At 46.1% G+C, this 16,095-nt stretch overlaps 1 protein-coding gene and 1 non-coding gene across 4 annotated transcripts in view; both read left to right on the plus strand.

Annotated features, from left to right (window-relative positions):
- Nucleotides 1–16,095, plus strand: part of Nxpe4 (neurexophilin and PC-esterase domain family, member 4) — a 238,022-nt gene that overhangs the window by 14,596 nt on the left and 207,331 nt on the right. The window lies entirely within an intron of this gene.
- Nucleotides 11,726–11,868, plus strand: LOC115487288. The gene has a single exon (XR_003948478.1). It is a non-coding gene; the product is annotated as a small nucleolar RNA SNORA48 (small nucleolar RNA).

Genomic DNA, 16,095 nt, shown 5'->3' on the forward strand with positions numbered 1-16,095 from the left:
TGAACAAATAGCACATTTGTGGAGATCAGAGGACAGCAAACACTAGTTGGTTCTCTCCTTCCACCATGTGGGTTTAGGGCTGATTCTCAGCTCGTCAAGTTTGACAGCAAGCGCCTTTACACTCTGAGCCATCTCACTGGCCCCCTCATTCTGAGTGTTTCTTGGTGGACATGAATTTGAGAGAGACCCCATTCAACTGACCACTCAAGTTTTTTGTTAAATAGCACCCAAATTAAAACTTCAAAGGAAGGAATACTCATCTTGGACCATGTGGGACGTGTTTGTTTGTTTAAGATTTTATTTTATAGTTAGGAATACTTTTTCTGCATGTGTGTGGTGTTCACAATGGCCAGAAGAGGGCACCAAATCCCCTGAGGCTGGAGTTATGGACATAGCCACCATGTGGGTGCTGGGACTCTAGTCCTCTGCAAGAGTGGTCATAACTGATGAGCCCTCTTTCCAGACCCATGCTAGTCTTGTTTTAACATTCTAGTTTACTCAATTTTCTCTTTAACAATAGTAGATAATATTTAGTGGATATTTCATTTGTGCCTCTCACTGAGCTAACTTCTCATTTACTTAAGAAGTCTCTAACGTTAGTGTTCATCACTAACTACATTGTCTAGACAGGGGAATAGAGACTGTGAGACCGTACATGGCTGGCTTACAGCCATCTCATTAGTGACTGCGGGTGATGAGGGCCCAAGTCAAGACCTGTTGACTGAAAGTCTGATAGAAACGTATGATTGCTGATTAATCCATATTTATATTGTTAGCTTTCCAAAGTCATATTTATATTAACATCCTAATTGGGTGGAATATGTGCATTAATCAAAAGATTTCCATTCATTCTTGGGAAGAAATGTGTTCTCATCAACATTTGCAACCTATGGACCTCACGATACCTGTGTGGACTGCTTTAGCGGGGTGACTGGGTGGTCAAGTGAGAAAAAGTCTTGAATTTACAGAATGAGTTTATTTTCGAAACATCTTTGTTTCCATTCAACACACGAAAAGTTGCCCTTGTATTCAGCTTAAAGGAAAGGTTCAGGTGACCAGAAGGCAAATCCTTATAAATGATTATTATAACTAAGTAAATTTTGTTATTATTTAAGACACTAATTCTTAAATCAGTTTTGCACCCCAGAGGACACACGGCAGTGTCTGAATGTTTGGAATAGAGGGGGCACTTAACGTCTACAGAATAGAAGTCTGGGACAGCATGCTTTGCATTCTCTAGTGCTAAAGACATTCCCATTCACGCACAAAGGTTATCTGGCCCTAGATGCGAATAATGCTGAGGTTGAAAGCCTTGGCTTAACAGTGGTGAAAGGTGCTCCGAGGTCCCCTTTGCTAAGTACAGGTTCTCACTGTTGCTCTCCAAACAAACCTCTGGCACTTAATAAGATGTTTCATGACTCCCCCAAGCTAGTGGCCACTTGCTCATGGTGATAGTTGTTTGGGATGATGGTTAATAGGATTTGAGCACTTGCTGTGTGCCGAGCACTGTTCTTAGTGCCTTGCACGCACCACTCAGTCAGCGACTCCCAGTAAAGCTTCATTACTACCCTCACTGTACAAGAGAGAAACCTGCCTAAGGCTACAGAGCCGGTAGGGGCACAGCCAAGGCGCAACCCTTTGCCTCCATTTCCAATCTCTTTCCTCCAGCAGGAGGCCTGGTGAGTGGGAATGCTGCTCCCAGATGGAGAATGAGAGACATTAGTGACAGAAGGAAGCTGGCACACACCCGTGGCCACTCAGCAAAACCACTGTCATGGAATATTCAGTCTGTGGTCTTTCTAGTTCTTAATGCTGAATGTGGATTTATTCTCCTTTTTTATTGATAATCTAGTTATTTCAGATAAAGACTACTAGGGTGAGTGGGTTAAAAGGACGATCAAATATCAAGATGCCTGCCTTCAGGAATAGCACATTAGGGAACATATGCTTTCTTTCTGTAACTCAAAGGTTGCACCAAAGCTGAGAGACAACTAAGTTGGAAGACCCAGAGTTGAGAGAGAAATAAAATGTGTAGTTTGTCTCCACTCAAGGACCTTAGTACATACAGGACCCTTTATTAAGAGCTGGAAGGGACTCACCCATTAATGTGTTTGTAATTTGATTTTTCTCCTAGGCCAAGGTTTTTAGAGTTTCTCAACCTCATCATGAACATTTTAGTTCTATGTATTGAGCTTTCTTATGTGTTGCAGAAGAGTCTCCTTAGCCTGTGCCCAATAGATTCTGGTAGCCTTTCACCCAATCTAAGACCATTAGCAATGTCTCCAGACACTATCAAATGATCCTGGGAAATCAAAATTATTCCCAGTTGAGAAAAGCTGTTCTCTGTTTTTGTTGTTGTAGGTGGTGGTCATTTCATTTAGTTTTGTTATGTATCTTAGGCTGGTCTTGGTCTCTCTGTGTACTTCAGGCAGACCTCAACTCATAGCAATCCTCCTGCCTCCACTTCCTAAGCACAGGATTTACAAGGGTGAGCCACTGCGTCCACATGTTGTTCAAGGCTGAGTCCCTGGGGTCAGAGCTTAAGTGTGCTCAGCTCATTGTGTATGGTAGAGCTTGCATGGGAATAAAAGTCCATGAGTGTCTGCATTGAAGACTGACTCTTTTTTGGTAAGAAAATTTAGAATTTCAGGGAAAATGCTGGAGAGACAAATAGAGAAGAGGAGACAGTGAGGAATGAGGAGGAGGAGCAGGAGCAAGAGAAAGAGGAGGAGGAGAAAGAAGAGGAAGAAGAGGAGTTAGGAGGAGGAGGAGGAGGAGGAGGAGGAGGAGGCGGCTGTTTCTAGATCTCAGTGATGCCCGTCCTAACCATCCTGGGCTGGAGCCTGGCAGTGGGTATGAAAAGAACTCTGGAGCCCAGGGTGAAGCTTCAGGTGACTTTACCTCTGTTTGAATCAGAAAACTCACACTGTTTTTGCATTTTTGCTGCTTAGAGGGAACTAGGGTTATCTTTGTAATGTGAATATGTGGGTACGCATGCGCGTGAGTATAATTACCCATCACTGATTAATCTTCAGACTGAGTCAAGCATTCACTGCAAATCCTTGAAACAAACAAGTCTATTTATATTTTAATTTTTTTTTTTTTGGATTTAAGGTTGATTTGTCTTTCTTCTGCATATGTATGAAGTCGTTGATCCCATGGTAACCTTTTCATTACCTCTTTTGGATCAGAAGGAAGAGAGAGGGGGACAGAGAAACTGGCTCTGTCCCTTCCCTTCCCTTCCCCAGATGCCATGGTACTCCCTGTAGTTCTAGAGGACAGTGAGGACATCGAGAGAACAGAGGCAGCTTTTTTCAATTAAGGTGTAATTAATTAATTGGACCCCCTGCCCATGGCTGTCATTCTTCTTTAAGGTGACCTCCGCTCTAGCTGAGATCTGACATTGGTCCTGGATTCCTTTCGCCTCCTTGTTATCACCTCCTTCAATCTTACTCTGTCTTTATTAAGCCCCTATTTCTCCCAAAGGCCCTAATTTCTTCTTAAGTAGTTGAAACCTTTCTATAAAATTGATCAGTGCGTTTGAGTTATCGGAGAAACACTGCGGTCTTCTTTGCTTGAGTGTGTAGTTCACAGATAGGAACACAGCAAATATGTGGTCAAGGGTAACTTGGTGTGAGGTAGGCAAGAGGATCGATAGCCCAGCCCCCATACTGAAACCCCAGTGTGCATCCATGAGCAAGCATCAAAATGGCGACATATTTAAGCAACTGGATCCAGTCGCTTGGGTCTATGCCAGACACTGCTTAGATTGAATGCTTTGATCAATGGGAGATAATTTTTCAACAAATAATCTCATCAACTGATCTCTGTGCAGGAATATGCTTCTGAATCCATCAGTGTTGATTTTGGCCATGTGGCTGATTTGTCTTGGCCTCAAGGTTTAAAAGGAGAGTACTTTCTTGTTTCTCGCTGTGGCAAGTGGGCTATTTATAGTTGTGATGCTTGCAGATGCTAGATAACGCCTATCACTGAAGAGCACACCCTTTGGGAAATTGTTCATTTAAGAAACGTGAAGAGACACATTGTCTCTGGGCCAGACCAACTCAGACAAGTATATCTATATCGGCAGAGTTCTAGCTGACCATCAGACTTCTAAGAAAAACAAAGAAACAAAACAAAACAAACAAACAAACAAAAAACAAAACAAGGAATTCTTGTGGTTTTATGAAAGCTCGTTGGGCACACAGAATTCAGGCTTGTGGCCTTGACACACCCAGCTTCACCAAAAATGCCTTCAAGGCATGTGCCCTGCTTCTGGGGGCAGATCTCAGGAGCCTGGCGCCTACACACCCACACATCCACACAGCAGCCTAGAGCCCTGAGGTTATTGGATAATGACTATTGTAATGACCATGGACTGTTGGAGTAAGTCTGTGTGGTCCTCAAAGAACTTTGATATGCTTTGCTTACCCAACACATCAAGACTATAAAGTGATCTCTCCAAGCCCAGGTGAGAAGACAGGGTCTGAGTTAAACAATGGGTAAGATGACCAGTCACAGAAGGAAGCTCTCAGTTCTCATTCAGATCTTGTACCACAAGAAGTTGTCAGAAGACAAGTAGGCCTCCATCTTGCTCCTCGATCCCTGCCCCCATCCCTGTGTTTATGGGGTGGACACATTTCCTCCGTTCTGTCTCACTTGCCTTCTGCCCTGTCCCACACCTGTCCCCCAGTGTGTGCTTTCTCTTCACTAAAGGTCTTGGGACATTTTGCAGATGGCAAGCTCTGTTTGGGAATGTTGGTTTCACTCAAGGATCGTTTTCTTTTATTCTTTGAAGATTTCGTAGCCACTTAAATTGGATCTTAATTATAGCTACCCTCGACTCCTCTCCATCTCTCAGCTCCCCAGTACACCTCCCACTCAACTGCCTGCTTTTTCTCTGTCTCTCTGTGTCTGGCTGTCTGGCTGAATGGCTAAATGGCTGTCTGGCTCTCTCTCTCTCTCTCTCTCTGTGTGTGTGTGTGTGTGTGTGTACATGCATGCACTCGTGCACGCACGTGTGCATGTGTACGTGTCTTTAAACCCAGTGAGTCCAATTAATGTTACTTCTATGTGCTCTATGTGTATGACAGTATGGGAATAGCGTCATGAGAAAACCACCTTTCCCCTAAAATGTAATTCTATTCTCCCCATCCCCAGTAACCATCAACAACCACCAGTAGCTTCCTCAGCTATGGAGTGACTTCTTGTGAACCTTCCATGAATACTGCCTGGCATGGTCTTGTGCAGGCAGTCAGAGCTGCAGAAAAGTCTTGGAGGCAGCCTGCCTGCCATGTGCAGAAGACCCCGATTTTCAGCGGCCTCACCTGTCCTGTGGCTCTTCTGTCCTTTGCCCCACCCCCTCCCCTTTCTGAGATGTTTCCTAACTCTCTATTGAAGGATTCTAGCCCACACTCATTTTAGGAGGTGGCAGCAGATGCTAACAGGCTCTCTCTGTCACAGACCACCTGCCTGCTACAGCTCTAGGCTTGGAGTGCCACTGCTACTCAAAACAGAGAGTGGTGGAGAAGTCGTTACAGACAACAAAACTCTTTCATGCAAGCAGACAGAGTAGGCAGAACGTAGCTGCTGGCTACAGGATGCCCACCCCTGGTTTATAGACTGATGGAGAAGAGACTGAGACACAAACCTGTACAAACAGCCACAAAGCCTGTACCTGCTTTGAAGTCACGTCTTTCAGTGAAGCCATGAGGAAGCTTTTCCTGTCTTCCTGCCCTTCTTCTCCACACCCATCTCTCCACTGAGTCTTTCTTCCTTATGTTCTTTTCCTTTTAAGTCTCGCTTCCTTTATAAGAAACAGATTTATTGCTTTCATTTATTTGTCTGTGTGTATGTGTCTACCATGTGTGTGTGTCTGTGCCCAGAGAAGCCAGGAGAAAGAGTTGGACTTAGACCTGGAGTTACAGGCAGTTGTAAGCTTCCCAGGATATGGGTGCCTGAATCTGAGCTAGGGTCCTCTGGAAGAACAGCAAGTGCTCTTAACCATGGGGTCATGTCTCCAGCCTCTTACATCCTAAACAAACAAACAAACAAACAACAAACAAACAAACAAAACCCTATTATTTCTCTCTTGCTCTCTCTACAGTCTAACCAGCAAATATCAGCACTTACTGAACATCTACTTTGTGCTAGGTAGCAGGCAAATGAAGGCTGGAGATCTCTGCCTCTGCCCTGAACTCTACTGCCCCCCCTTCCCCCTTTGCAAGCTCCAGGTGCCCTGGAAGGGGGCACTGGGGGGGGGGGCAGTATGATCCTGTGGACTAGGGGTTACTGAGGGAACATGCTGAGCCCCTCAGCGGGAGGCAGAAGGTACCGGGCTCCTGCACCAGAGTTCTCCATTTCAGCACTCCTTTCATCTGGAGTAAGACTCTTTAATTTGTAAACATTAATAACCATTATTATTATTAAAAAGGAAAGAAAGTGAGTAGCCCTGTAACTAATTACTTTAAGTGTTCTCAACAAGGCACAGTTCAGCTCCTTTATAAAACCTCCTGCTGTGAAGACCAGATTGTCATTATGATCGGCTCCCTTCCTTAGACCTATTAATTTTACCCAGAATAACAGCGGAGCAGATGCAAGAAGAAGGCTAGCCTGATTAACATAATTCTTTTCAAAGACCATTTCCTCCCTAAGGGCCACCGTAGCGAGTCTTCTATCTTGTCTCAGATCTAATTACATTCAGGAGGATTCAGACACTGACGGGCATCTCTGCAGATGTCACTTCTCAGATTTGAAGCACACTTCAGGATATGAAACCTTATCAGAAAATCAATTGAAATTAACAATTCCCCTCTTTCTCTATCGCTTCCCTCAGCCAAGTCTCTCTCTCTCTCTCTCTCTCTCTCTCTCTCTCTTTCTCTCTCTCTCTCTTCTCTGGCCAGATAAAAGTTGTTTCCAAACACTAACCTTTCTCAGGTGAAGAGACAACAAACATTTCCTGGAATTCTATAAACCTGAAACCTCAAGTCTGTGCCTAGCTTAGCTTTTGAAGTGCTTGACTGTGTACCCCTGCCTCAGCATAATGAGGGTGTGTGTGTGTGTGTGTGTGTGTGTGTGTGTGTGTCCAGCAGTAGTTCCTGAAGGGCTCTATAAGGTATAAAAATGAGATTGAAACAGAAGAAACCAGAGAGGGGCTTCCTGCTGCACTTAGAAAGGATGCACACCGAAGACCCCTCTCAAGTCTCTGGTCTCTGATTGAAACCAGCGCTGATTTGGATCCCCGGGTCTGATCTTTGATGGGCAAGAGCCGTGGGCTTACAATGAAGTCTCTTGCTGCTTTTAATGAAGTATTTGACATTTCTCCTGCTGCTTTCAGCCGAGCTGTGGGATTGCTGGATGGCTTCTCCTAGGGGAGCAGCGAATGAATGCAGGTGGGGTTTTGGTACCCACTCCTAGGTCAAGACACAGCAGAACCAGGGCTCTGGCCGCACCAGCATCCCCGTTCCTTCCTCAGCCATGCTCTGGGCCCCAGTGCTGTTTGCTAGGAAGGTCTCAGAATGTAGAAAATTTGGCTTGAACATCAATTACCTGAAAACCAATCTCCATGCCCCTTGCTGCCCCACTTAGGCATGCAGGGAGTGCCAACTCTCAAGTGGCCTGATGACCAAGGAACAAAGCCATAGGTAGGAGGATTTGAGGACATGGCTGTAGGCAGAAAGCATGCACTGGCTATCTATTTTCCATATCCTGAGAGGACAATGAAGGAGTCAGAAAGCCGCAGCATGTCTGCCTACATTGGGCACTGGCTTTTTTGTGGGTTGCAGATGCTGTTCGGTGCCTTGCTGACAGTGAGCACAAGTCAGTCCCCACTCCCCGAAGCACCATTGCAACAGCTGTCCTCAGCTTGCTCGGGCCTGGCTTTGTGTCTCTGTGGCAGTGTTCCTCAGGGTGGCCAGCTGGGTGTTCTCCCCAGATAGCCTGCAGTGTTGGCACAGGCCCTCTGAGAACCTGCCAAAGGGAAGATCATTGAAGCAGAGTTGGTACCCGGCAGTTCCCTGCAGGAACTCTGAGAAGTCTCTGTCTGTTCACTGCTGGGGTTGCAGCTGGACGGAGAAACTCCAGAAAGGGAAGAAGAGGCGGAGGGAGTTATGGAACTTGGGGCATGTTTGTCATTTTTCTGATCTGCGTTGTACATCTTGCTTACTACCCCATTGAGAGACAGGGGTGCATTTGACTTTTAAATACCTGCCTATGCTATATGGCCTTCCCATGGTCTGGCCTTGAGAATGACACCAGTGTGTACATAATTAACACGAGAGGAGCCTAGTGGCTCCGTAGAGGCAGCTCCATCTCAGGTTTTACACACAGGGGCTTCTAAGAAGGTTTAGACTTATGCAGCAGTTAAGATAATAAAACAAGAGGCAACCAACCTCTATTCTCTTCCAGAATTTGCTGAGTGAAATATCATCATTACAGTTTGTTCTTGTGGGAGAGAGAGGAGACTCATTACAGGGGAAGGCAGGTCCGTGCTGTGTCTGGGGGTCCTGAGCAGGGGGAGGTCTCCAGACCATCTGCACTGTCGCAAAGCCTGGAGGCAAACAAGCACATTATGGTTGGTACTGCTGCAGCCTGACTGAGACATTAGGTCTCCTCCCACACACACAACCCCCGCTATGCTCGCTGTGCTTGCCTCCAACCTCTCTGAGTGCTGTGGTTTGCATGAGGGTACCCCCTCAGCCCCATATGTAAAAACGTATACACCTTTGGGTGACACTGTTGGGCAATGGGGTTGTTAGGTGACTGGGGGTTATGAGGCAAGCCTGTGTGGCCGCTTGAGTTCTCCCGGGTGTTACAAACGAAACAAACAGAACCCCGTGCATCTTTTTCCCTCCGTGTGCTGGGTTACAGTCCGCTTCCATGCATGCTTCCAACCACGACAGGTTGCTGCACTAGCTTTCTGCCACCGGAGTCAATACCCAACCCAAACATCTCAGAAGGGCCTGTCTGGGCTCCTGGGTTCAGGACACAGTCCCTTGACTCTGGACTGAGGCTGGGAGTTTTGAGGAGGGATATAGGAAGAAGGACAACGATGCTTACTTACATCCTGGTGGAGAGGAGGGTGGGAGAGGAGGAGAGGTCAGAGAAGAGAAGGGGGAAGGAGAACGAGAAGAAGATGGTAAAGAGGTGGAAGAGGGAGACGGAGGAGGAGGAGACTAACTAAAGTCTCCCGGTAGCTTTAAAAGACATACTCTTGGATAACCTTCTTCAGCCAAGGGAACTCAGCCTCCTAAGGTTCCCAGCACCCCCCCACCCCCAATACTGCCCCCTAGCTGGGGATCAAGTCTTTGACACATCGACTCTTAAAGAATATTCTAGACCCAAACTATAATAGTTCCTGCCTGTAGCACTTAGAGGCCAAATGATGGGGATGCTTGCTTGATCCTTTAGTAATGAGCCAACTAGGACTCTTTTAACTTCGTTAAGTGTTCAGCATCAGGCATTTCCCTTTAGTGCTGACTAACACACGGAGCTTAGGAAGGAAAAGCAAGCTTTGTATACCATGGTTTGAGTGAGGAAGATGTCAGTGGCCGCAACATCCTCCCAGAAAGTCTGATCTATGCTTATTGAGCGTCCTCTTCCCAAACACCATTTCATTTCCTCAGCCTTTGTCTAGCATTGACTGTGTGCTGGGCAATGTGACAGACAGGAGGGAGAGCTGAAGACAAATGCATCAGAAATGGTTCACAGTGTAGGAGACACAGAAACACACAGATACACACAAGACAAAGGCAGCAAGCCTAATATGGAAGTCATCGGGTTCTACTTCCAAAAAGATGTCATTTTAGCCATGTTAGGGATGAAGTCCAAGCCTCACATAAGTTAGAAAATTACTCTTCACTGAGCAATAGTCCCAAAGTAAAAGAACTTGTACTTTATATGGTATGCAGAAGATTCATTTTACTATTTTTAATTTATTATTGTTGTGATTGGTGTGTGTGTGTGTGTGAGAGAGAGAGAGAGAGAGAGAGAGAGAGAGAGAGAGAGGTCTTAGTATGTGTGATGTACCTCTGGGGGGAGGCAGTGTGTGTATATTTAAATAACCCTTTGCCTGAGCTGGCCCTGGTAGAGGGGGCGCAGGTGAGCTGGCCCCAGGGGCGAGAGGGTGGGAGAGCTAGCCCAACTTCTCCCAGGCCGTAGTACTCGAGAGAGTGGGCCATACACCTAGACTGGGCAGCACAGTGGAGCTGGCTCTGAAGGCATGGGTGTGGATGGCTGGCCCTGAGGGCATGGGAGCAGGAGTGATAACCTAGCTGGAGCAGTGCTGGCGGGGGGAGTGTGTGTGTGTGTGTGTGTGTGTGTGTGTGTGATATGCCTGTATAAGTGTGATGTGCTTGTTTGTATGTGATATGCTTGTGTGTATGTGATGTGCTTTTGTGTGTATGTGAGAGAGAGAGTGTGGGCAGAGAGAGAGAGAGAGATGTGCCTCAGTGTGTGGTGTGCCTGTGTGTGTGCAGGAGTGTGTGTGTGTGTATGTGTGTGTGATATGCCTGTATAAGTGTGATGTGCCTGTATGTATGTGATATGCTTATGTGTATGTAATGTGCTTGTGTGTATGTGTGTGAGAGAGAAAGATGTGCCTCTGTGTGTGTGTGTGAGAGAGAGGGAGAGGGAGAGGGAGGGAGGGATGTGCCTATGTATGTGTGTGTGATGTGTCTCTGTGTGTGTGTATGTGTGTGTGTCCATGTGGGCACATGTGTAGATCAGAGGACAACTTGATGGGAGTTGGTTCTTTTCCCCTTTACATGGATTCTGGGGGTCAGGTTTGAAAGGCAAGCACCTTTGTGCACCACCTTTATTTTTAAATAACTTTTTTCTATAAAAAAGGGAAATGTAATGGAGTTGGAGAGATGACTCGGCAGTCAGAAGTACCAACTGCATCTCCAGAGGACGTGGGTTCAATCCCCAGCTCCCACACAGCAGGCAGCTCATAATCATTTAAACTCTGGTCCCAGGGACTCTGATACCCTCTTTTGATGTCTGGACACTAGGCATGCTGGTGGTACACAGACATATATGCAGGAGAAACAACCATACTCATAAAATAAATTTTAAAGTTTTAAGACCAAACACGTGCCTAACAGTGAAGATGTGGAGAAAGTTTATCTTAATCTTACCATGTGAAATGGTCTTTATTAATGGTAATAACTGGATATCTTAGATAAATCTCAAGGATTGCAAAAATTATGCTTGAGCTCTAAATTCTACACACACACAGGCACACACATCATCCCGGACCAATCCAGCACTGTGTCTCGTGTATGTGGCACCTCTCCCCATGGCACCAGCATTCATGTGAAGGTTTAAGACAAAAAGTGGGGGTCATACTGGATGACTCCCCTTCTCCTCCCATATACAATCATCTCAGTTCCCTTTATCTAATCTAGAAAACACAGCTCCATTCACCTACGTCACTCCTCCGTCACAAGGAGTGGGGCCACCTACTGACCAGATAGCCGTCATTCATCTCAATTCCCGACTTCACTTCTGCCTCATCCACCGCGTATCCATATTACAGACTCTTTAAAAAATGAAAAACCACCAGGTGTGGTAGCCCATGTCTCTAATCCCTGTGCTAAGAAGGCAGAGGCTAGAGATTATCACAAGTTCAAGGCGAGTCTGGTATATTTGGTTAGCTCTAAGGCAGCCAGAGCTACATAGCAAAGTCTTATCTCAACAACTATGGGGGAAGTGGGGGGAAGAAAAGCACCCCTGGCAATGGGCAAAGAGACCCCTTGGTCTTGGTGTTGTCCTTATATCAGTCAGGAGCAGAGTATACAGCATCCTTTGTTCATGCCAGCCTGGTGCCTGGCTTGGTGGCCAAAGATGGTTTATGCCTAGGACTCAGAAAATTTACATTTAATTAAATCTAGACAGTGCAATGCAGGGGGAGGAAGACAGACAGAGACCTGTGCACCAGAGATCTGCCCTCCTACACACAGCACAGGTGAGTGGAGGCACCTGCTTGCCACCATGCCATGCATCTCGGACAGCAGATGTCAGGACAGAGGATGTCACCCAGGGTCCTACCAGTCATGTAGCTAGCCTGCATTGTGAGCCACCACAAGGTGTGAATATGTGGCGGTCAGGTGGGAGAGAAGGAGAAGTGGAGCAGCCCGAGCGTTATGAAGAGAAATGGAACTGGGGACTCGAGGGTGCAGAGCGTTGTGAGTGGCCAGCCCTGCCCCCTGAAGCCATGGTGAGCTCTGGGTCTGTGACTACACAGTGGCAGAGGTTGGCATCCATGGCTCATATTGCCACTAGAAAACATGGCGATGTCCCTGGTTGGGCAGCTACTGGAGACCATGTGGATGTCCAGGGGCTATGCAGAACTATCCCTGCCCCTCCCCCTCCCTTGCTATCGCACCCTGGCCTCATCTCTCACCTGCTACAGCACTCTGGAGAGTGGGCTGACTCTGGCGGGGTGTAGGTGAGCCAGTATAGGAGAGCCGACCCTCCCTCACTTATCTGCTGTGGGTAGGTCCAGGAGTAGAGGTGATGCTCGCTCCCAAACCCTCCCAAACCCTCCCAACCTCCAGCAGGCAGGAAAGCTGACCCCAGGACCACGAGCACAGAAGAGCTAGCCCTGCCTCTCTGCCATGAGATGGTGTGGTGCAGAGGTGATACCCTCCCCCACTTGCCCCTGGTACCTTCAGCAGTTGGAAGAGTTGGTCCTACCTCTCACCAGCTGCAGCACTCAGGAGAGCTGAACCCTTTGCCTGAGCTGGCCCTGGTAGAGGGGGCGCAGGTGAGCTGGCCCCAGGGGCGAGAGGATGGGAGAGCTAGCCCAACCTCTCCCAGGCCGTAGTACTCGAGAGAGTGGGCTATACACCTAGACTGGGCAGCACAGTGGAGCTGGCTCTGAAGGCATGGGTGTGGATGGCTGGCCCTGAGGGCATGGGAGCAGGAGTGATAACCTAGCTGGAGCAGTGCTGGGGTGCTTGCCTTGGTGGTGCACATAGGGAGAGGTGGTGCTCTGATCTCTTCAGCTATGACCCAGGCCCAGATCCAAAGCTGCAGTATCTCCACAACCCAGGGGAACAACAGGATAACTGGGAGGAGTCCCTGTGAGCTTCCAGTATTGATGATGTCACAGAAGCCAGAGAGCACAACCCCTACTAATGACTTTTTGCAACGGACATTTGCGAGTGTTAGACAGACGGATATACTGTGCGACACACTGTGACATACTACAGTTTCCATGAGATGTTTTCTATGCTTTGTACTTTTTTTTTTGCTTGTTTGTTTGTTTATTTTGCTTTTTATTTTGGTGAGGAGGTTGCAAGAGTAAAGAGCAGATATATATGAGGGGTCGGGGAGATGAGTGGGACTGGGGTGCACTCACAAAGAATCAATACAAAGTTGAGAGAGAGAGAGAGAGAGAGAGAGAGAGAGAGAGAGAGAGAGAGAGAGAGAGAGAGAGAGAGGCAAATTGGATCATGCAGCTCGTTGCCTAATGCCTTCAGTGGCTCCCAACTGCCTTTAGAATTAACTTTTTCTGAAAATAAGACCAGCTCAGTTGTTTGGAAAAACCTTGTGCTGACAACAACTAAAAATTAATAGTGTTTTAAATTTTTCATATAAAAACATTGAATTACCAATTATATGATAAGGAACTATCAAATCAAAAGGTAGGGGAAAATAAGAATCCAGATGGTCAAATAGGGAGTTTGGCCCCTTTATCGTTTCCTGAGATGGGTCAGCCAGTCACAGGCTCACGAGAGAATGGAAACAAGAATCAAATCCCAACAGTCTCAAGGTGGAGGTGTGTAATGAGATAACCATCTTCAGCCAGGCAGGGATGCCACACACCTTTAATCCCAGCTCTCTGGAGGCAGAGGCAGGTAGATCTCTGAGTTTAAGGCCAGCCTGATCTACAGAATGATTTCTGGTACAGCCAGAGCTACCCAGAGAAACCCTGTCTTAAAAAACAAAACAAAAAGATAGCCATCTTCTATAGAAAGCCGGGGGTGGGGTGGAAGGTATATCAAAGGGCAGCAGATGTTGGATTGCCATCTCAGGAGTTTAAAACATGTTCTTAGCTCTGTGAAGATCAGGATATTCAGAAAATAATCTCTCCCCTAGAAACTGTAAGCACAAAAGGGTCATTTACTTAACGTATGGGATAAATTCTTTGGAACTGAAAATGCTATGAATTCATTGCTGTGAATTTGGTTCGCTATGGCCAAACTCTGGAAGTCCATGTGGGCAAAACTAAACCCCCAGTTCGTCTGTTCAGAAAATGCTTCTAGGTTTCAGAGATGTCTCAGAAATAACGTCCAAGGGCAGCGAGTAAAGCACAGTTGAAAATACCAAGGTACAAGTGGAAATTAGGAAAGAGAGTTCATTCGCAACAGCAGACAGAAAAGAGCAGAGCCACCGGCTCCATACTAAGGTAACAGAAGCATTATGGAAGGCGTGTGATTACTCTAAGGAAAGAGGGATTTTCAAATATTTTCATGGGGGCTTACAAAGGCACAACCTAAGGTATTTGAGATGGAAATAAGTGAGATTTCTAGAAATGAAAACTAGAGTGATTGTGGCTGAGCTGATGGGTTTAACGGCAAACAGGAGCTGGTGAACCAGAGGTTTACTCAGTATCTAGAGAGCTCTACCCCTGACGGAAGACACATAAGAGGGACTGAGAGTGAAGAAGCAGATCTGGTCTTTGTTTAATTCAAGATTTACATGGATAGAAGAACGAGGCCGAGACAATATATGAAGGCACAGTGGTTGAGAATTTTCCAGAAATGCTTAAAGACGGTTTCAAGAGTTCTTTCAATCCAAACAAAACAAAAAGACAGAAATCAACTCACAGACGCGGCATGGTGAACTTTCAGGCCCCACAGATGGTGGAAATCTTAACATTGGAGAGAAGACAAACCTGTTGCCTTCAGTGAGACGCAGATACAGCAACAGCCAAGCTCTCGAAACTGCTACATCGGGAATAAAATCTTAGTTCCCTGCTGTAGCCCTTGTATGTTGTGCTGTGTGCTCCGTGCCTGGCCTCCTTTTCCATCAGTTTCTTTCTTCCCCATCACTTACTCTGTTCACTTGGTCCCCTTCTTTCCATGACAGATCCCATCCACTGCTCCATCTGCCCAGGTCCTGTCAAACCTGGGTGACCCATTCTTAGCAGCTCTCCAGGGATGCTTCGTCCAACCAACTCTTGCCATTTGTTCTCATTGGATCTTTGCTCTTTCTTCATTCGGCATCTCCCCTGCTAGACTATACTCCGTAAGTACCGGAACCAGGATATTTTGAACACATCATTGCACCCAGCATCCTGAAGAACTCAGGAGGGAATCCGGGAAGAAGCTATCTTTGTTCAGATACTTCTTGTCCTTTCCTAGGTCTATTTCCTTACTTGGCTATATGTCATTTCTTGTGTTTTCCTTCTTACAGATATAACAACATCCCATCTTCTAGGTTATGTTTTAAATTATCCATATAACATAAGCTATTCACCGTGTGCATAAGTGTCCTTCCATAACTTCATTTCTGATGCTTTTATGATTGTCTTTTATGAACATATCATAATTTATTTACTCAAACCACGATGGCTTGCTTGTTTAGATTGGGCCTCTAAATCTTGATATAAGGAAGTCATCTTTCCTTATGGCTTAGCAATTGTACCTGAATAAAATTCAAAGGGGGAGACCAGATGTACATGATGAATATCTACCTCATATCTCTGTGTCCCTGTCACTTAACTTCCTTACCCAAGGACAGTCTTATCTTGTTTAACACCTATGACAATTTCAATGAACAAAAAAATGGGAATTTTATTTAAAAATTTTCTCCCTCACGAATTTTAGTCTAATAAACACAGTCTATGCAAATTGGAGTCTATGTGTAGGGTATATGTATGTGTAGATGTGCATTTTGTATGAATGTATGTTAGGGATATATGTGAATATATATGTATACATGTGTGTGTGGAGATCAGTGTTGGGTGTTGTCCTCAATTAGTTCCTGTCTTATTTTGGGAAGAACCAATTCTCTCATTGATTGAGGCAGAGTCGATGGCCAGCCACACCCTTCTGCCTCTCTCTCCCCAGCACTGCAGTGTCTGGT

This window comes from Mus musculus, chromosome 9, assembly GCF_000001635.26.
Source record: "Mus musculus strain C57BL/6J chromosome 9, GRCm38.p6 C57BL/6J".
In the NCBI taxonomy this organism is placed as follows: domain Eukaryota; kingdom Metazoa; phylum Chordata; class Mammalia; order Rodentia; family Muridae; genus Mus; species Mus musculus.